Source organism: Anarhichas minor, unplaced genomic scaffold, assembly GCF_050575085.1.
Source record: "Anarhichas minor isolate MPS153535 unplaced genomic scaffold, ASM5057508v1 ptg000016l, whole genome shotgun sequence".
Taxonomy (NCBI): Eukaryota; Metazoa; Chordata; class Actinopteri; order Perciformes; family Anarhichadidae; genus Anarhichas; species Anarhichas minor.
In genome coordinates, this window is record NW_027466462.1 from 1,993,490 (window position 1) to 2,017,026 (window position 23,537).

General features: G+C 39.8%; 1 long non-coding RNA gene across 1 annotated transcript; it reads right to left on the minus strand.

Moving 5' to 3' along the window:
- Positions 1–10,973: 10,973 nt before the first annotated feature.
- Positions 10,974–12,857, minus strand: LOC142950657 (uncharacterized). The gene is made up of 2 exons (XR_012954476.1): positions 12,554–12,857; positions 10,974–12,372 (listed from the first exon to the last, which is right to left on the minus strand). It is a non-coding gene; the product is annotated as an uncharacterized LOC142950657 (long non-coding RNA).
- Positions 12,858–23,537: the final 10,680 nt, after the last annotated feature.

The window sequence follows — 23,537 nt, forward strand, 5'->3', positions numbered from 1 at the left end:
GAGTGAGGAGCAGACAAACAGCTTTAACATGAGAGCCTTTAAACTGCATCTCTAGATGTTCCTGTGGAGTGTTTAGTGATGCTTCAGAGCTGTAGTGCTTTAAACATACAAAAGTCAACTCACCACAGACACAGGAGGTCAGGATGAAGAGCAGCAGGATGCAGCAGGTCATCTCCTCCCTGTGAGAGGAGACAGAGGTGAAGAGTCACCAACACATCACATCAAGGTGTTGGAGGTCCACATCTACAGTCTGTCTCTACATCACAATACTCCTTTGTGTTCATCATCCTGCTCATTACACACAACTGATGACACAAAGCCTTGATGCCAATGCAGCGTCAATGTGAACTACAACCACAGCTAAAGCTGGTTTCCCTGAAGACGTTTCATTCATAGTCAAATAAAATAAGTATAAGCTGCAGTAATATGTTTCAAGACAGCGCCAGATGTTCAACACTGCAGGAAACAGTCAACAAGTGTCTCTACAACACTACAAGCTGTGGAAAGTCCCACTCGCCCGTTGACTTTATCAGCAAGTAGTCAAATAGAGGCAGCGTGGGCGATTCTGTCATATGATATGTGAACAAGTACTCAGGCGCTCAAACTGGTTGTTGTCGTTTCATCACTCTTCTCACTTTTTTTCTCCCCTACACGACGTGTTTACCATCCAGAGTTAGTTTCACATCTGACAACTTAACGGGCAGTAATGATTCACCACCTGCTCTGGCTCTGCTGCAACTTCCCCAATCTCATAACTGCATGATTACTCACTTTTGGTTTCTCCCTTCGGACCGTGTTTCTCAAACAGTTCTCTCATGTTTCCTCCAACACATCAAGCTTCTTATTGTCATCAATCACACTATGAACATCTATGCACCAACATTTATAACAAATACCACACAGTGAACACACACAACCTCATGTTGTTGTTGAAAAGTGTAATTTAAATAATACAGCTGTTTTTAATGGATCAGGTTTTATTCTGATGTGTCTTCAATGCATCACATCTCTTTAAAAAGGTCCAGCTGGTATTATTAAAGATGAGCTCGTTGGACCTTTTCAGGTTGAAGATGAACTCAAAATCAACTCCCAAACCTACAGCCAGTTTTTAGAAGACACTTTCTTCAAGCAGTGGCACAAGAAAAAGTCTGCATCACTGATTTATTTTGAAATGTCAGAAATGTTTATTTGTAAGTTTTGAGTTCTTTGTTTATTATTCTCACTTTAACAACTGAAAATAAACAAGTGAGATGGAAAATTTCTTTTTCGTTTTTCATTTAGTTGCATAATAATTCTGCAGACTAATAGTTGCACATTAATTGTGCACATATTCTCCTCAGAAAGCCAAAACCTCACTCTTACTTTCTTAAATATTCAGGTTTGAGGTTTATGAACATCTTGGATTGACAGAGAGCTCTGTAGTTGTTCAATAATAAAATGAATCCTCAAAAATACAACTTGCCTAATAACTGAGCACACAGAGAGTCTATTGTCAGGTTATTGACTTCACTACAGTCTAAATGTAGAAGGGTTGACCCCATCAAGATTTTAAATGATTTACATTCTGGGAAAAAATATCCACAATTATTGAAAGTCAGCGACGCACTTTTGCACAGAAAAAAGGAATTAACTGCATAATGTGTAAAATCCATCCATATATTCAATTATATTTACAAAACTAATATTTGCAGTCGTTGCTGTGGTAACAATATGACACGAGTACAATATTGAATGATCTTACCTTCAACACGTGTGAAGATGAAAAGCAGCACGAGGACGAGGAGAGTGAAGCTTGAGATTAGAGGCGAGAGAGAAACTGTAACTGAACTCCTCCACGTCCATTTAATGTAACTTAACTCTCCTTTCACTGATCAGCAGACCCACAGAAGACTGAACTCCAGTAGAGCGGCGCTGACTGTTATACAGACAAGTCCGTATTATGACTCACTGTAGAGAACCCACTGCAACCGCAACTCTGTGATAAACACAACATTGAGTGCGAGGATGCTGCATTCGTGTGCCTCGAGGTGTCGCTTCCTGCCTGGTGCTGAAAGTTAGATGGTTTCCTCTGTTAGAGGAAGTGGTTTCTCACAGATCACTGAGAGAGTCGGGAGGACGAGTGTCTGTTTTAACAGCACGATATTAACATTTTGATTTAATGGTTTAATATTTGTGTATTGTCTTGACATTTAGTCTTTTTGAGCTAAGTGTATGTTTTGATGACTGTGCAGAAAGGAGGATTTGTTTTTTGTTCAGGCTATTTATTCCTATTAAAGTAAAAAAAACAGAAGAGTCATAATCATTACTGGGGCTTGCTTATTCAGCAACCTTGATTCAAGTTATATATAATTATAAATGTATATTTAAAAAAAGAAGAAAACAAATCTAAAAGAATCGATGCTCTGCCTGCAGGAATGTTATGACTGCACTGACGGGGACATGTTTCACCATCTTGTGGTGATGACGTGGATGAACCTGTTGATGTAACATGCTCATATGCACCTTCTGCAGGGACTTGATCGTTCCTTGTAAGCGAGTTAAACATCACCCTAACAACAAACCATGAGGGACCAAATCTGTTAAACCCAGCAGACAGAAAAATAAACTCGTTTTTAAACAGGGAGTAGCCTCTGATCTGCATATAGCTAAGAGCTGAAAATAGACATTTTACAAGCAAAACAGAATCATAAAACTGAACTAGAGAAGAAGATGGCTGCAAACAACCTTGGCTCAGCCTGGTCTAGAATGAAAACTATCGCAGGTCTCGGGAATCCCAAGAACAGCAGTCAGGTCACTTTGGATGGCTTCAATTCAGACGCTGAGTTTGCTAATGCACTCAATCGCTTTGATATTCGTTTTGATACATTTGATTTTAGTAATGAAATTCAGGAACTGAATTACAAACTGGAAGACAATCAGCACTTTGACATTGACCACAAGGATGTGGAAGAGGCCTCGTGGACCTGACAACATCTGTGGTCGTTTACTTAAACCTTGTGCAGAAGAACTGAGTGCTGTATTCCACTATATACATGTTAATGAGTCTTTACAGGCACAGCATGCACCTAAGGTCAGGAAGGAGGCTGTGGTAGTCCCTGTTCCCAAACCCAGTTGCCCCAAAAGTGTAAATGATTTTAGGCCGGTTGCTCTCACATCAATTTTAATGAAAACCTTTGAAAAACTGGTAAGGTCAGAAGTTTTAAGGAAAACTGAGCCAGCACCTGATCCCATGCAGTTTGCTTACAGGCCACACAGAGGAGCAGAAGACACATCACTTTGTTTCATTTACTTTTTAAACACTTGGAGGGATCTCATGTTACACTTCTATTTGTTGATTTCTCCTCTGCTTTGAACACAGTTCAACCCCATATTTGAACCAGTAGGCTTCTAGAACAATTTGACTTAAGTCACAATCTTGTGGGCTGGATTCTTGACTTTTTAACCAACAGGACACAAAGAGTGAGGGTCAATGGAAGTTTGCTCCTCCACTGGCTCCCACAAGGATGTGTGCTTTCGCCCCTATTATTCATCCTCTACACAAATATGTGTCAGAGCAGGTATGAAAATAGGAGCATCTTAAAGTATGCAGATGACTCTGTTATTGTTAGTCGGCTCCAGGACAATGAGACCAGCCACGGCCGGTCATCGACGACTTTGCAGCTGTAACATGCAGACACAAAGGCTCCCTCTAGTGGTCTTCATCATTAATACAGTGTTAACTCAATACAGTGAGAATGATGATCAATAACAGTAAATAACACGTTCAACAACAATAAAAGGGTGTGTGTGTGTGTGTGTGTGTGTGTGTGTGTGTATATATAAAAATACATAGAAATCTTCCATCTGTTGATTCCTCAATAATATGAACACATTCATCACATAAAGCTTTAAGTGCAAAAGGTTAATGTACAGAATAAATATACATGATAAACATGTGCAACATAACTTTTACTACTTTTCTACATCCTTCATAACATCACTCCTCGATATACTGATCAATATCTGAGCTTCTATTAGACACTGATGTCAGTATTACTTCTGATGAACTTTATTCTCTTTATCTATTTACTTTACTCTTCATGCAAGTATATTATATTTATCAATGATGTCACTATTATTTATTTTACTCTTAATAATTGTTATTCTATTGTTCATATTTTTGTATTATATTGTTTTTTGTCATTTTTCTGATGTAATCTTTGATCAAACTTATGTTTGAGTATTTCATATCAGGATTAATAAAGTTCTATCTCGTCTTATTTCAATAAAGTGAACACAGAGCAGATTATGCTTATTTGTTATTTCCGTTCATACCTTAATGCTGCGGGATTTGCAGTACTAACATGTGTTCGTCCTCTACATTGTTCTAATAATAATATATCATAACTTTAGAGGCTTACAGTTGAAAGACAATATTGCAAATCCTGTGAAATCTGGTCTTTCACTTCTGAACCACTTTGAACCATCTTTTAAACATCTCCGTGTTTTAAACCTCTTTCAAACGTTGAAATGCTCTCAGTTCAATACTTCACCTCCACCTGAGGAACACAAGAGACATTTACAAGTCACCTCATAGTCACTGATTGTTACTCACAACTGTTTACAGATATTTAAATAAATAAAAGAAGACTGCAGTAAATGAATGACGTCATTTATTAACCAGCGGTAGATTGATAAAGAACTGAGGGCGGCTCAACATCATTCTATTTATGTTTTCACCGTTAATGTTTTACATGAGGAAGTAGGAGGAACCAGACGTCTGCTGCACGAGGAGCTGCATCGTGTTGCTCCACTTGAAAGTGAAAGTGAAGCTGAAGTATCATCAGTGTGTAGTTTTGATATAAAACAACATGTAACTGCTCTTATGAAACAATAATCAGTTCTCTTCTGAACTTGAGATTTGTTGCATGTTAACACGACTGATCAACTGTTCACATCTTCCTCGTGCTGCTTCAGTTCAGTTGGTTCAGATCAAACGTTCATCGTCTCACATGAACTCACCACACGGTGTCATTAATGTGTTTAAATATGAAGCTGTAGTTTAACCTCACTGTGTTTAATCCTGTCTGTTACTCACCGTCTTTCATCCATCGTCATTATTTTAACTCACTGAGTCCAAAATAACTTTCAAAAGACTCAAACGACTTACAGCACAAACAATATGCTGATCTTTCATTATGTTCATAAAGTCATAATGTATATTAGTGGGATTCATGAGGATATGAACGGATAAAGAATCATTTTGTTTCACTTTATTTGTATTTATTTTGAACAATGCAGTGAACAGTAAATATAGCAAACAGTCAATAAACTAATTCTCATTATAAAATTAATATCAACATCAACTTTACATTTATGGAAAGCAGAAGGAAACAAATCTCCTCATATAGTCTCACACATTAATTAAAACCATAACCTCCATATTCATCATACAAACACAGAACATGCAGCTCAACTCAAAGGACTTGCAGCACGGTGCACTTCTACCTCAGAGGGAAACTATTAAAACATTCATGTTTTTGGATAAATGTTCCTGGTTTTGTTGCACATTCAGACAGTTTCACATCACGAGTAAATGTGCTGTGATGGTGTTCAGAGACGTGAGAGCTGCTGCGGGTTTACAAGCAAACAGTCTGCTGGTAGAACAATATAAAGGTTCATTTAATAGCATTAATACATATGAGCTTGACTTTAAAACATATACACAATGAAACAATGACCGTAAATAACAGCTGACTGTAACAGACAAACATAGAAGATGAATTCATGCTCCTCAGCAGTGTTTCAATACAAAGAACAGACTGATGGTTTCAGATCTAAGATGTAGACGACAGTAATGAACTGATGAAGAGTCCCATCAGAGTAATGAACTGATGAAGAGTCCCATCAGAGTAATGAACTGATGAAGAGTCCCATCAGAGTAATGAACTGATGAAGAGTCCCATCAGAGTAATGAACTGATGAAGAGTCCCATCAGAGTAATGAACTGATGAAGAGTCCCATCAGAGTAATGAACTGATGAAGAGTCCCATCAGAGTAATGAACCAGAGCTCTGATTCCTCTGTCGTCTATCAGGCTCTGAGGTCACACTGCTGGACAGACAGTGATGAAGAGGAGGATGAAGGAGGAGATGAAGAGCATCACACAGTGATGAAGAGGAGGATGAAGGAGGAGATGAAAACCATCACACAGTGATGAAGAGGAGGATGAAGGAGGAGATGAAGACCATAGATAACTCCTCTCACTCCGCTACGACCAGCTGTGACTGAGCAGCTCATTCAGACATCAGATCATCACAACGAGACCTTCAGACGCTGCTTTGGACCCCCGACCTCTGACCTCTGAGAGACTAGATTCATCTTCGTCTATATGGAGGAAATCAATGGATCTAGTTCTATTGGTGGAGAGTGAATCATTGGACCTTGTTTTATAGGCAGAGGAACTCGTTGAATGTTTTCTACGCAGATAGTAACAAACACCCAGCAGAGTTCCTGCTACTATCAGTCCCAGTACACAGTAGAGGACGATCCATCCTGGACTCTCTGCTTGTGATGGACTTCCTGTCGTTGAAGCATCTCTTCCTCCACTTGATGAGTTTGGTGTCTCAGGTTTGGGCCGATCCCTCTCTGCTGTAAAGAGACCAAACAAGTCTGAGTCATTGATGAGAAGAAACAACATCTCACTACAACATAAACTAAACGTCCTCAACAGATTAAACTGGAACATATTTCACAGATCCTGTAAGAAGGAAGTGTAACGACAATAATCAGGTTCTTTTTAGTCCAGGAAACTTCTACTGAATCAACTCACCTGTGACGTTGAGGTGACATTTCTTTGATCTCCAACCAAAACCTGTGGTCACACCACACTGGTAAAGACCTGAGTCATCAGTCCTGAGTCTGGACATGTGGAGTCTGAGTCGTCCTTCTCTGAGGACGTCTTTGTCAAACTGGACTCGTCCTGCAAACCGTTCATGCTGAGACTCTGGAACCTCGACACCTTCATGAAGTTGAAACAGGACGAAGGGTCTGAGATCAGTTAACATCTCACAGAAGATATTAAGGGACTTGAGGGAACCGTCTGTTCTGGTGGTGAAGGTCCATTCCAGAGTGATGTTGTGGTTCTCCTCTGCCTGATAGGAGCTCTGTGTCACATTCACTACTAATGATGCTGTTGAGGAGACAGAGAGGGAGAGTGAGGAGCAGACAAACAGCTTTAACATGAGAGCCTTTAAACTGCATCTCTAGATGTTCCTGTGGAGTGTTTAGTGATGCTTCAGAGCTGTAGTGCTTTAAACATACAAAAGTCAACTCACCACAGACACAGGAGGTCAGGATGAAGAGCAGCAGGATGCAGCAGGTCATCTCCTCCCTGTGAGAGGAGACAGAGGTGAAGAGTCACCAACACATCACATCAAGGTGTTGGAGGTCCACATCTACAGTCTGTCTCTACATCACAATACTCCTTTGTGTTCATCATCCTGCTCATTACACACAACTGATGACACAAAGCCTTGATGCCAATGCAGCGTCAATGTGAACTACAACCACAGCTAAAGCTGGTTTCCCTGAAGACGTTTCATTCATAGTCAAATGAAATAAGTATAAGCTGCAGTAATATGTTTCAAGACAGCGCCAGATGTTCAACACGACAGGAAACAGTCAACAAGTGTCTCTAAACACTACAAGATGTGGAAAGACCCGCCCCCTGCTCTGACTTTAGCAGCAAGCAGTCAGATAGAGTAGGCGGGTCTGTCATAGTGATTATAGGCTCGTTTGAGATAAACCTGACGTGCGCAGAATCGATCACCGCCGATCGGCGCACAATGCATGCCGGTTAGATTTGTGTCCAACTTGCTCTGACGTCATGCACACTTGGGCAACGATAACCTCACGAGAGCGAGGGGCCGGATTAGATTTGACAAGAAACGCCACGTTTTGTAGAAAATCCTCATTTTCTGTGTAATTGTAATATTTAATGCTCGATTGTTGGCTTTTAGTCTCATGTTGTGCGACGAAGGTTTAATCTTAAAACATATCTTGTGTGAATGATAATAATAACGCTTATTTATACATATCAAAACGCAGCAAAGTGTTTGACAGGCAGACATAAAAAGAATAAGATAGCATACAATGTAGGTACACGTGTCCACATAAATATATCAACAAACATAGCCTAACAGAAAGCAACTGTTTCTGTGACTTCCTTATTCATTGAAGATGAGGCTGAAAAGTGAACTGCGATTTCATACAGTTCCTTTTATGCTACGGCCTGCTGTGGTCAAGTCATGCTAGTTTCTTGATGCATCTTGTCGTCGCTGTTTCCTGTTTCTAGTTCATGCTCACTTTGTGTCTCTCTCTTCATGACGTGTTTCCCTCCAGAGTTTGTTTCACACCCGATAACTTAACAGTTAGTGTCCTCAAACATTTCTCTCATGTTTCCTCCAACACATCAAGCTTCTTATTGTCATCAATCAATCACACTATGAACATCTATGTACCAACATTTATAACAAATACCACACAGTGAACACACACAACCTCATGTTGTTGTTGAAAAGTGTAATTTAAATAATACAGCTGTTTTTAATGGATCAGGTTTTATTCTGATGTGTCTTCAATGCATCACATCTTTTTAACTGTTCTTCACTGAATGAACCACCACGTTATTACCCTAAATATCTTGTCTAATACATCAATCCTCACATAATGAATCTGTACAATAATACACAGAAGTGATCATAACTTTATTTTACCGCAGCATTCACTCCCAACACCAAACACCTTCATCCACTATGAGATCAGACTTTAGACTGTTGAGCTCAAATCACTTGACACCGTGTTTTACTTTTGAAATGTCACTTTTACATTACTTACTGTTTTACTATCTGTTTACATCTCTTTATAACGTATCATTACGCATGCATAAGACTACACTAGTTACATTCAGCTCATTCTGTAATAACTGAACACCTGTATAGCACACACACACACACACACACACATATATATTTATTTGTATATTAACTTTACAGTATTTTATTTCTTGGATTACCATAACTTTTTATATTTAATGAGCATTGTTGGAGATGCGCTTGAGATCTAATTGTCTTATTATCATCTGTTAACATCTTATTATTACTGCAACTCAGCGACAGCACCACTCTACACATATAAATCTGTTCAACATGATGTATATGATAATAACACCAACATGAACACATGCATTCATTCATTACCTCGTACGTCTTCAGTCGTGGAAAGAAATAAAGAGACAAAGTTCTCCAGTTTGTGTCTGAATTCTTCGCGACAAGCAGCACACGAGGAGCCGATGCAGTTATGTGACTGTGGTTATAACCACAGTCATTTGAGTCAAGTAGCGCAACCACACTTGACTGTGTTTGCGCTACTTGGAAGTCAGTAACTAACCCGGATGTCAACGTTGATTTCTGGTTGAAAAAGCGTTGATATGGGGTCTGAACGTCTTAGACGTATTTTAACCGTCTTTTCAACCGGCTAAATTACGGTTACAATATCAACGTGTCACAAAACACCAATTTGTTTTAAAATATTGATGGTTTGTTAAGTTGTAGGTTGAAAGAGACGCGATTTTGGTTACTTTAAACGTATTTCTCCAAAATCATATTACGCTGGCCGGTGATATGTGGTCTACACGAAGACGTGATTTCAACGCATTCAATGTCTCATATAAAACGTCGTAAATATGGAACTATAGACTGTGTGCTGTCAACAAGAAGCTCCCAGGACATCTTAATGAGAGCAGAGCACATTCTGTCTGTATGTTCACCTAAAATACAACTCTTGGGTTTACTGCTGGAACACGCATGCGCACGGACTCTGTGTCATTCTATTATAGCTTCAACAGGCATCACAATAAATAGTTTATTACAATCTGAAATGGACAATTTTACACACGTGGAATCAATCCAGATGATGACAACAGTGTGTGCAACATCTACTTTGAAAGGAGGTGAGGCGTGTGCTAGACTCCTCCTGTGGACTCCTTCATATTCCACACGTGGGAATCTTGTGTGCATATTTTTCTCGCCTGTAAACACAAAGAAAGTCTTAAAGATCTTTACGTATGAAGGGACACGTCTAGCAGCTGGTGGACCAATGTGCAGATTTCTGTTTCCAGATCTTGTGTATTGTGGTGCATGTATGACAATAATCATGAAAGAAGTCATTGTGATACACAAACTAACATGTGCTTGGAGTAAATAGTGGTACATGATTCTGCTGCTGATACCACAGTTTGACAACATCAGGGAGCAAATATCCATTCTACATTTACTGATTCCACCGATATAAATTGACCACTTGATGGCGACATTACACATTCTTCAATTAACGCAGGCTTTACGCAGGCTTTGACCGCTGGGGGCGCAAATGTTTCACTTTCGCACAGTAGACTGTCGGCCAATAACGTTTCGGGAGACTGCACTACGGTACAGCTCATCCCCCCTCCACTGGCTCCCACAAGGATGTGTGCTTTCGCCCCTATTATTCATCCTCTACACAAATATGTATCAGAGCAGGTATGAAAATAGGAGCATCTTAAAGTATGCAGATGACTCTGTTATTGTTAGTCGGCTCCAGGACAATGAGACCAGCCACGGCCGGTCATCGACGACTTTGCAGCTGTAACATGCAGACACAAAGGCTCCCTCTAGTGGTCTTCATCATTAATACAGTGTTAACTCAATACAGTGAGAGAATGACGATCAGTAACAGTAAATAACACGTTCAACAACAATAAAAGGGTGTGTGTGTGTGTGTGTGTGTGTGTGTGTGTGTGTGTGTGTGTGTATATGTATATAAAAAAATGTAGAAATCTTCCAGCATCTGTGGATTCCTCAATAGCTGTATAGTGTAATAGTGTAGCTTAACACACAAAGGAATACATTCTTCAGTTTGTCAGAAACATTGAAATAAAAAACATGTATCCGTGTGTGTGTTTCCAAATTGTATTTGATGAAATGGTGGTAAACAGAAAGGTCTTCTGCTCTGAGCTGATGTAAACCTGCAGCTTTCTGTGAGTCTGTTATAAAAACTGAAATCTGCTCCTCTTTGGTTGTGACTCTGGAGACGGTAAGCAGTACTGTCCATAGTATTTTAAAGTCTCCCAACATTTACAATTCAATGTTACAGCCAACATACATTTACATACAGTTCTTCTATACAGTCTGTGGTGACAGCTCTGATCAGAAAATGACAAACTTAATAGCAGGTAATCATAGGAACGGTGTTAATGCTTCACACAGCTGATAATGATTAAAAACATCTTTCCTTTTGTCTTCTTCAGGAAGTGATCAGGGGATAACATCCATCTGGAAAGATCTGAACTCTACACTGTGTTCAATGTATTGAAATAATGCTGAGTAGCATGTTTACCTTATTTAACACGTATATTTAATCTCTGCTTCTTTCTTTGCGTTACATCACATGAAGCTTTAATTGCAAAAGGTTCATGTACAAAATAAATATACATGGTATAAAGATGTGCAATATAACTTTTACTACTTTTCTACATCCTTCATAATATCACTCCTCGGTATACTGATCAATATCTGAGCTTCTATTAGACACTGGCACACAGTCTATGGGGGGTGTGAGGTGTCTCTGATGATGCTGTGCGTCCTCTGCAGGCAGCGCTTGAGGTGGACGGTCTTGATGGAGTGAAGTACCGGTGATGCGTTGGGCAGTTTTTCCCGCCCTCCTTTATGTAAAACACTTTGCATTGCCTTGTTGATATCAACTAATTGCTCATTTTGTCACTTCAATGCGCTCCTTAATGAACCCTGGTTATTAAATAACATTGTTTGATTAGTGTTGTTAGTTCAGTGTGTTGGTTAAAGAGCCCTGGAGTTGGACACATTACTAGTATTGTGCTGAATCTCACATTGATAAATCATAATTCATAGTTCATACCTTAATGCTGCTGTGAATCCTCAGATATATGAGTCATACACAGATCCAGTGTCTCAGACTGACTGAAGTCCTCCATCAGACTCTTTTTGTGCAAACACTTGAAGGCTGAACATCACAGCCTATATATGGTGTGGATGCTGTATGTTCTGTTGTGCTGAGTAGAAATTTTGTTTTCAATGCAGCAATCAAATAAAGACAAAACCAGTACGACTGTCAGTCCCAGTCCACAGAAGAGGCCGATCCTTCCCCGACTCTCGATATGGAGGAAATCATTGAATCTAGTTCTATAGGCAGAAAGGAAATCGTTGAATATTTACTACGCAGCAACAAACACCCAGCAGAGTTACTACTACTATCAGTCCCAGTACTCTTCCTCCACTTGATGTGTTTGGTGTCTCAGGTTTGGGCCGATCCCTCTCTGCTGTAAAGAGACCAAACAAGTCTGAGTCATTGATGAGAAGAAACAACATCTCACTACAACATAAACTAAACGTCCTCAACAGATTAAACTGGAACATATTTCACAGATCCTGTAAGAAGGAAGTGTAACGACAATAATCAGGTTCTTATTAGTCCAGGAAACTTCTACTGAATCAACTCACCTGTGACTTTGAGGTGACATCTCTTTGATCTCCAACCAAAACCTGTGAACACATCACACAGGTAAAGACCTGAGTCAGCAGTCCTGAGTCTGGACATGTGGAGTCTGAGTCGTCCTTCTCTGAGGACGTCTTTGTCACACTGGACTCGTCCTGCAAACCGTTCATGCCGAGACTCTGGAACCTCAACACCTTCACGAAGATGAAACAGGACGAAGGAATTTACATCAGTTAACATCTCACAGTAGATATTAAGGGACTTGAGGGAACCGTCTGTTCTGGTGGTGAAGGTCCATTCCAGAGTGATGTTGTGGTTCTCCTCTGCCTGATAGGAGCTCTGTGTCACATTCACTACTAATGATGCTGTTGAGGAGACAGAGAGGGAGAGTGAGGAGCAGACAAACAGCTTTAACATGAGAGCCTTTAAACTGCATCTCTAGATGTTCCTGTGGAGTGTTTAGTGATGCTTCAGAGCTGTAGTGCTTTAAACATACAAAAGTCAACTCACCACAGACACAGGAGGTCAGGATGAAGAGCAGCAGGATGCAGCAGGTCATCTCCTCCCTGTGAGAGGAGACAGAGGTGAAGAGTCACCAACACATCACATCAAGGTGTTGGAGGTCCACATCTACAGTCTGTCTCTACATCACAATACTCCTTTGTGTTCATCATCCTGCTCATTACACACAACTGATGACACAAAGCCTTGATGCCAATGCAGCGTCAATGTGAACTACAACCACAGCTAAAGCTGGTTTCCCTGAAGACGTTTCATTCATAGTCAAATGAAATAAGTATAAGCTGCAGTAATATGTTTCAAGACAGCGCCAGATGTTCAACACGACAGGAAACAGTCAACACGTGTCTCTAAAACACTACAAGATGCTGAAAGTCCCGCCCGTTGCCTTTAGCAGCAAGTAGTCAAATAGAGGCAGAGTGGGCGATTCTGTCATATGATATGTGAACAAGTACTCAGGCGCTCAAACTGGTTGTTGTCGTTTCATCACTCGTCTCACTTTTTGTCTCCCCTACACGACGTGTTTACCATCCAGAGTCAGTTTCACATCTGACAACTTAACGGGAAGTAATGAGTCACCACCTGCTCTGGCACTGCTGCAACTTCCCCAATCTCATACTGCATGAATGCTCACATAGGGTTTTTCCCTTCCTCAAACATTTCTCTCATGTTTCCTCCAACACATCAAGCTTCTTATTGTCATCAATCACACTATGAACATCTATGCACCAACATTTATAACAAATACCACACAGAGAACACACACAACCTCATGTTGTTGTTGAAAAGTGTAATTTAAATAATACAGCTGTTTATAATGGATCAGGTTTTATTCTGATGTGTCTTCAATGCATCACATCTCTTTAAAAAGGTCCAGCTGGTATTATTAAAGATGAGCTCGTTGGACCTTTTCAGGTTGAAGATGAACTCAAAATCAACTCCCAAATCTACAGCCAGTTTTTAGAAGACACTTTCTTCAAGCAGTGGCACAAGAAATAGTCTGCATCTTTCAAGAAGACCATGGTTTTTATGCAGACAATGCTCCATCTCATGCATGGAAGTACTCCACTGCGTGGCCAGTAAAGGCCTTAAAGATGAAAGAACGACATGGCCCCCTTCCTCACCTAAACCCTGTGGAGAACTTGTGGGCACTTCTTGAACGGGAGATTTACGGTGAAGGAAGCAGTCCACCTCTCAGAACAGGTTCTGGGACGCTGTGGTTGCTGCTGCACAACAAGTTGATCGTCAACAGTTCAAGAAAGTGACAGAATCCATGAATGAATCTTATTACTGTTACTGAACAGAAGGGGGGGGGGGGGGGGGGGGGGGGGCTATATTGGTCACTGATTTATTTTGAAATGTCAGAAATGTTTATTTGTAAGTTTTGAGTTCTTTGTTTATTATTCTCACTTTAACAACTGAAAATAAACAAGTGAGATGGGAAATTTCTTTTTCGTTTTTAATTTAGTTGCATAATATTTCTGCAGACTAATAGTTGCACATTAATTGTGCACATATTCTCCTCAGAAAGCCAAAACCTCACTCTTACTTTCTTAAATATTCAGGTTTGAGGTTTATGAACATCTTGGATTGACAGAGAGCTCTGTAGTTGTTCAATAATAAAATGAATCCTCAAAAATACAACTTGCCTAATAACTGAGCACACAGAGAGTCTATTGTCAGGTTATTGACTTCACTACAGTCTAAATGTAGAAGGGTTGACCCCATCAAGATTTTAAATGATTTACATTCTGGGAAAAAATATCCACAATTATTGAAAGTCAGCGACGCACTTTTGCACAGAAAAAAGGAATTAACTGCATAATGTGTAAAATCCATCCATATATTCAATTATATTTACAAAACTAATATTTGCAGGAGTTGCTGTGGTAACAATATGGCGCGAGTACAATATTGAATGATCTTACCTTCAACACGTGTGAAGATGAAAAGCAGCACGAGGACGAGGAGAGTGAAGCTTGAGATTAGAGGCGAGAGAGAAACTGTAACTGAACTCCTCCACGTCCATTTAATGTAACTTAACTCTCCTTTCACTGATCAGCAGACCCACAGAAGACTGAACTCGAGGGCGCTGACTGTTATACAGACAAGTCCGCATATTTATTATGACTCAGTGGGGAGAACCCACTGCAACCGCAACTCTGTGATAAACACATTGAGTGCGAGGATGCTGCATTCGTGTGCCTTGAGGTGTTTCCTGTCTGTCACTGAAACTTAGAGGAAGTGGTTTCCTCTGTTAGAGGTAATAGTTTCTCACAGATCACTGAGAGAGTCGGGAGGGTGACTGTCTGTTTTAACAGCACGAGATTAACATTTTGATTTAATGGTTTAATATTTGTGTATTGTCTTGACATTTAGTCTTTTTGAGCTAAGTGTATGTTTTGATGACTGTGCAGAAAGGAGGATTTGTTTTGTGTTCATGCTATTTATTCCTATTAAAGTAAAAAACAAAAGAGTCATAATCATTACTGGGGCTTGCTTATTCAGCAACCTTGATACAAGTTATACATAATTATAAATATATATGTTAAAAAAAGAAGAAAACAAATCTAAAAGAATCGATGCTCTGCCTGCAGGAATGTTATGACTGCACTGACGGGGACATGTTTCACCATCTTGTGGTGATGACGTGGATGAACCTGTTGATGTAACATGCTCATATGCACCTTCTGCAGGGACTTGATCGTTCCTTGTAAGCGAGTTAAACATCACCCTAACAACAAACCATGAGGGACCAAATCTGTTAAACCCAGCAGACAGAAAAATAAACTCGTTTTTAAACAGGGAGTAGCCTCTGATCTGCATATAGCTAAGAGCTGAAAATAGACATTTTACAAGCAAAACAGAATCATAAAACTGAACTAGAGAAGAAGATGGCTGCAAACAACCTTGGCTCAGCCTGGTCTAGAATGAAAACTATCGCAGGTCTCGGGAATCCCAAGAACAGCAGTCAGGTCACTTTGGATGGCTTCAATTCAGACGCTGAGTTTGCTAATGCACTCAATCGCTTTGATATTCGTTTTGATACCTTTGATTTTAGTAATGAAATTCAGGAACTGAATTACAAACTGGAAGACAATCAGCACTTTGACATCGACCACAAGGATGTGGAAGAGGCCTCTTGGACCTGACAACATCTGTGGTCGTTTACTTAAACCTTGTGCAGAAGAACTGAGTGCTGTATTCCACTATATACATGTTAATGAGTCTTTACAGGCACAGAATGCATCTAAGGTCAGGAAGGAGGCTGTGGTAGTCCCTGTTCCCAAACCCAGTTGCCCCAAAAGTGTAAATGATTTTAGACCGGTTGCTCTCACATCAATTTTAATGAAAACTTTTGAAAAACTGGTAAGGTCAGAAGTTTTAAGGAAAACTGAGCCAGCACCTGATCCCATGCAGTTTGCTTACAGGCCACACAGAGGAGCAGAAGACACATCACTTTGTTTCATTTACTTTTTAAACACTTGGAGGGATCTCATGTTACACTTCTATTTGTTGATTTCTCCTCTGCTTTGAACACAGTTCAACCCCATATTTGAACCAGTAGGCTTCTAGAACAATTTGACTTAAGTCACAATCTTGTGGGCTGGATTCTTGACTTTTTAACCAACAGGACACAAAGAGTGAGGGTCAATGGAAGTTTGCTCCTCCACTGGCTCCCACAAGGATGTGTGCTTTCGCCCCTATTATTCATCCTCTACACAAATATGTGTCAGAGCAGGTATGAAAATAGGAGCATCTTAAAGTATGCAGATGACTCTGTTATTGTTAGTCGGCTCCAGGACAATGAGACCAGCCACGGCCGGTCATCGACGACTTTGCAGCTGTAACATGCAGACACAAAGGCTCCCTCTAGTGGTCTTCATCATTAATACAGTGTTAACTCAATACAGTGAGAGAATGATGATCAATAACAGTAAATAACACGTTCAACAACAATAAAAGGGTGTGTGTGTGTGTGTGTGTGTGTGTGTGTGTGTATATATAAAAATACATAGAAATCTTCCATCTGTTGATTCCTCAATAATATGAACACATTCATCACATAAAGCTTTAAGTGCAAAAGGTTAATGTACAGAATAAATATACATGATAAACATGTGCAACATAACTTTTACTACTTTTCTACATCCTTCATAACATCACTCCTCGATATACTGATCAATATCTGAGCTTCTATTAGACACTGATGTCAGTATTACTTCTGATGAACTTTATTCTCTTTATCTATTTACTTTACTCTTCATGCAAGTATATTATATTTATCAATGATGTCACTATTATTTATTTTACTCTTAATAATTGTTATTCTATTGTTCATATTTTTGTATTATATTGTTTTTTGTCATTTTTCTGATGTAATCTTTGATCAAACTTATGTTTGAGTATTTCATATCAGGATTAATAAAGTTCTATCTCGTCTTATTTCAATAAAGTGAACACAGAGCAGATTATGCTTATTTGTTATTTCCGTTCATACCTTAATGCTGCGGGATTTGCAGTACTAACATGTGTTCGTCCTCTACATTGTTCTAATAATAATATATCATAACTTTAGAGGCTTACAGTTGAAAGACAATATTGCAAATCCTGTGAAATCTGGTCTTTCACTTCTGAACCACTTTGAACCATCTTTTAAACATCTCCGTGTTTTAAACCTCTTTCAAACGTTGAAATGCTCTCAGTTCAATACTTCACCTCCACCTGAGGAACACAAGAGACATTTACAAGTCACCTCATAGTCACTGATTGTTACTCACAACTGTTTACAGATATTTAAATAAATAAAAGAAGACTGCAGTAAATGAATGACGTCATTTATTAACCAGCGGTAGATTGATAAAGAACTGAGGGCGGCTCAACATCATTCTATTTATGTTTTCACCGTTAATGTTTTACATGAGGAAGTAGGAGGAACCAGACGTCTGCTGCACGAGGAGCTGCATCGTGTTGCTCCACTTGAAAGTGAAAGTGATGCTGAAGTATCATCAGTGTGTAGTTTTGATATAAAACAACATGTAACTGCTCTTATGAAACAATAATCAGTTCTCTTCTGAACTTGAGATTTGTTGCATGTTAACACGACTGATCAACTGTTCACATCTTCCTCGTGCTGCTTCAGTTCAGTTGGTTCAGATCAAACGTTCATCGTCTCACATGAACTCACCACACGGTGTCATTAATGTGTTTAAATATGAAGCTGTAGTTTAACCTCACTGTGTTTAATCCTGTCTGTTACTCACCGTCTTTCATCCATCGTCATTATTTTAACTCACTGAGTCCAAAATAACTTTCAAAAGACTCAAACGACTTACAGCACAAACAATATGCTGATCTTTATTATGTTCATAAAGTCATAATGTATATTAGTGGGATTCATGAGGATATGAACGGATAAAGAATCATTTTGTTTCACTTTATTTGTATTTATTTTGAACAATGCAGTGAACAGTAAATATAGCAAACAGTCAATAAACTAATTCTCATTATAAAATTAATATCAACATCAACTTTACATTTATGGAAAGCAGAAGGAAACAAATCTCCTCATATAGTCTCACACATTAATTAAAACCATAACCTCCATATTCATCATACAAACACAGAACATGCAGCTCAACTCAAAGGACTTGCAGCACGGTGCACTTCTACCTCAGAGGGAAACTATTAAAACATTCATGTTTTTGGATAAATGTTCCTGGTTTTGTTGCACATTCAGACAGTTTCACATCACGAGTAAATGTGCTGTGATGGTGTTCAGAGACGTGAGAGCTGCTGCGGGTTTACAAGCAAACAGTCTGCTGGTAGAACAATATAAAGGTTCATTTAATAGCATTAATACATATGAGCTTGACTTTAAAACATATACACAATGAAACAATGACCGTAAATAACAGCTGACTGTAACAGACAAACATAGAAGATGAATTCATGCTCCTCAGCAGTGTTTCAATACAAAGAACAGACTGATGGTTTCAGATCTAAGATGTAGACGACAGTAATGAACTGATGAAGAGTCCCATCAGAGTAATGAACTGATGAAGAGTCCCATCAGAGTAATGAACTGATGAAGAGTCCCATCAGAGTAATGAACTGATGAAGAGTCCCATCAGAGTAATGAACTGATGAAGAGTCCCATCAGAGTAATGAACTGATGAAGAGTCCCATCAGAGTAATGAACTGATGAAGAGTCCCATCAGAGTAATGAACCAGAGCTCTGATTCCTCTGTCGTCTATCAGGCTCTGAGGTCACACTGCTGGACAGACAGTGATGAAGAGGAGGATGAAGGAGGAGATGAAGAGCATCACACAGTGATGAAGAGGAGGATGAAGGAGGAGATGAAAACCATCACACAGTGATGAAGAGGAGGATGAAGGAGGAGATGAAGACCATAGATAACTCCTCTCACTCCGCTACGACCAGCTGTGACTGAGCAGCTCATTCAGACATCAGATCATCACAACGAGACCTTCAGACGCTGCTTTGGACCCCCGACCTCTGACCTCTGAGAGACTAGATTCATCTTCGTCTATATGGAGGAAATCAATGGATCTAGTTCTATTGGTGGAGAGTGAATCATTGGACCTTGTTTTATAGGCAGAGGAACTCGTTGAATGTTTTCTACGCAGATAGTAACAAACACCCAGCAGAGTTCCTGCTACTATCAGTCCCACTACACAGTAGAGGACGATCCATCCATGACTCTCTGCTTGTGATGGACTTCCTGTCGTTGAAGCATCTCTTCCTCCACTTGATGAGTTTGGTGTCTCAGGTTTGGGCCGATCCCTCTCTGCTGTAAAGAGACCAAACAAGTCTGAGTCATTGATGAGAAGAAACAACATCTCACTACAACATCAACTAAACGTCCTCAACAGATTAAACTGGAACATATTTCACAGATCCTGTAAGAAGGAAGTGTAACGACAATAATCAGGTTCTTTTTAGTCCAGGAAACTTCTACTGAATCAACTCACCTGTGACGTTGAGGTGACATTTCTTTGATCTCCAACCAAAACCTGTGGTCACACCACACTGGTAAAGACCTGAGTCATCAGTCCTGAGTCTGGACATGTGGAGTCTGAGTCGTCCTTCTCTGAGGACGTCTTTGTCAAACTGGACTCGTCCTGCAAACCGTTCATGCTGAGACTCTGGAACCTCGACACCTTCATGAAGTTGAAACAGGACGAAGGGTCTGAGATCAGTTAACATCTCACAGAAGATATTAAGGGACTTGAGGGAACCGTCTGTTCTGGTGGTGAAGGTCCATTCCAGAGTGATGTTGTGGTTCTCCTCTGCCTGATAGGAGCTCTGTGTCACATTCACTACTAATGATGCTGTTGAGGAGACAGAGAGGGAGAGTGAGGAGCAGACAAACAGCTTTAACATGAGAGCCTTTAAACTGCATCTCTAGATGTTCCTGTGGAGTGTTTAGTGATGCTTCAGAGCTGTAGTGCTTTAAACATACAAAAGTCAACTCACCACAGACACAGGAGGTCAGGATGAAGAGCAGCAGGATGCAGCAGGTCATCTCCTCCCTGTGAGAGGAGACAGAGGTGAAGAGTCACCAACACATCACATCAAGGTGTTGGAGGTCCACATCTACAGTCTGTCTCTACATCACAATACTCCTTTGTGTTCATCATCCTGCTCATTACACACAACTGATGACACAAAGCCTTGATGCCAATGCAGCGTCAATGTGAACTACAACCACAGCTAAAGCTGGTTTCCCTGAAGACGTTTCATTCATAGTCAAATGAAATAAGTATAAGCTGCAGTAATATGTTTCAAGACAGCGCCAGATGTTCAACACGACAGGAAACAGTCAACAAGTGTCTCTAAACACTACAAGATGTGGAAAGACCCGCCCTGCTCTGACTTTAGCAGCAAGCAGTCAGATAGAGTAGGCGGGTCTGTCATAGTGATTATAGGCTCGTTTGAGATAAACCTGACGTGCGCAGAATCGATCACCGCCGATCGGCGCACAATGCATGCCGGTTAGATTTGTGTCCAACTTGCTCTGACGTCATGCACACTTGGGCAACGATAACCTCACGAGAGCGAGGGGCCGGATTAGATTTGACAAGAAACGCCACGTTTTGTAGAAAATCCTCATTTTCTGTGTAATTGTAATATTTAATGCTCGATTGTTGGCTTTTAGTCTCATGTTGTGCGACGAAGGTTTAATCTTAAAACATATCTTGTGTGAATGATAATAATAACGCTTATTTATACATATCAAAACGCAGCAAAGTGTTTGACAGGCAGACATAAAAAGAATAAGATAGCATACAATGTAGGTACACGTGTCCACATAAATATATCAACAAACATAGCCTAACAGAAAGCAACTGTTTCTGTGACTTCCTTATTCATTGAAGATGAGGCTGAAAAGTGAACTGCGATTTCATACAGTTCCTTTTATGCTACGGCCTGCTGTGGTCAAGTCATGCTAGTTTCTTGATGCATCTTGTCGTCGCTGTTTCCTGTTTCTAGTTCATGCTCACTTTGTGTCTCTCTCTTCATGACGTGTTTCCCTCCAGAGTTTGTTTCACACCCGATAACTTAACAGTTAGTGTCCTCAAACATTTCTCTCATGTTTCCTCCAACACATCAAGCTTCTTATTGTCATCAATCAATCAACTATGAACATCTATGTACCAACATTTATAACAAATACCACACAGTGAACACACACAACCTCATGTTGTTGTTGAAAAGTGTAATTTAAATAATACAGCTGTTTTTAATGGATCAGGTTTTATTCTGATGTGTCTTCAATGCATCACATCTTTTTAACTGTTCTTCACTGAATGAACCACCACGTTATTACCCTAAATATCTTGTCTAATACATCAATCCTCACATAATGAATCTGTACAATAATACACAGAAGTGATCATAACTTTATTTTACCGCAGCATTCACTCCCAACACCAAACACCTTCATCCACTATGAGATCAGACTTTAGACTGTTGAGCTCAAATCACTTGACACCGTGTTTTACTTTTGAAATGTCACTTTTACATTACTTACTGTTTTACTATCTGTTTACATCTCTTTATAACGTATCATTACGCATGCATAAGACTACACTAGTTACATTCAGCTCATTCTGTAATAACTGAACACCTGTATAGCACACACACACACACACACACACATATATATTTATTTGTATATTAACTTTACAGTATTTTATTTCTTGGATTACCATAACTTTTTATATTTAATGAGCATTGTTGGAGATGCGCTTGAGATCTAATTGTCTTATTATCATCTGTTAACATCTTATTATTACTGCAACTCAGCGACAGCACCACTCTACACATATAAATCTGTTCAACATGATGTATATGATAATAACACCAACATGAACACATGCATTCATTCATTACCTCGTACGTCTTCAGTCGTGGAAAGAAATAAAGAGACAAAGTTCTCCAGTTTGTGTCTGAATTCTTCGCGACAAGCAGCACACGAGGAGCCGATGCAGTTATGTGACTGTGGTTATAACCACAGTCATTTGAGTCAAGTAGCGCAACCACACTTGACTGTGTTTGCGCTACTTGGAAGTCAGTAACTAACCCGGATGTCAACGTTGATTTCTGGTTGAAAAAGCGTTGATATGGGGTCTGAACGTCTTAGACGTATTTTAACCGTCTTTTCAACCGGCTAAATTACGGTTACAATATCAACGTGTCACAAAACACCAATTTGTTTTAAAATATTGATGGTTTGTTAAGTTGTAGGTTGAAAGAGACGCGATTTTGGTTACTTTAAACGTATTTCTCCAAAATCATATTACGCTGGCCGGTGATATGTGGTCTACACGAAGACGTGATTTCAACGCATTCAATGTCTCATATAAAACGTCGTAAATATGGAACTATAGACTGTGTGCTGTCAACAAGAAGCTCCCAGGACATCGTAATGAGAGCAGAGCACATTCTGTCTGTATGTTCACCTAAAATACAACTCTTGGGTTTACTGCTGGAACACGCATGCGCACGGACTCTGTGTCATTCTATTATAGCTTCAACAGGCATCACAATAAATAGTTTATTACAATCTGAAATGGACAATTTTACACACGTGGAATCAATCCAGATGATGACAACAGTGTGTGCAACATCTACTTTGAAAGGAGGTGAGGCGTGTGCTAGACTCCTCCTGTGGACTCCTTCATATTCCACACGTGGGAATCTTGTGTGCATATTTTTCTCGCCTGTAAACACAAAGAAAGTCTTAAAGATCTTTACGTATGAAGGGACACGTCTAGCAGCTGGTGGACCAATGTGCAGATTTCTGTTTCCAGATCTTGTGTATTGTGGTGCATGTATGACAATAATCATGAAAGAAGTCATTGTGATACACAAACTAACATGTGCTTGGAGTAAATAGTGGTACATGATTCTGCTGCTGATACCACAGTTTGACAACATCA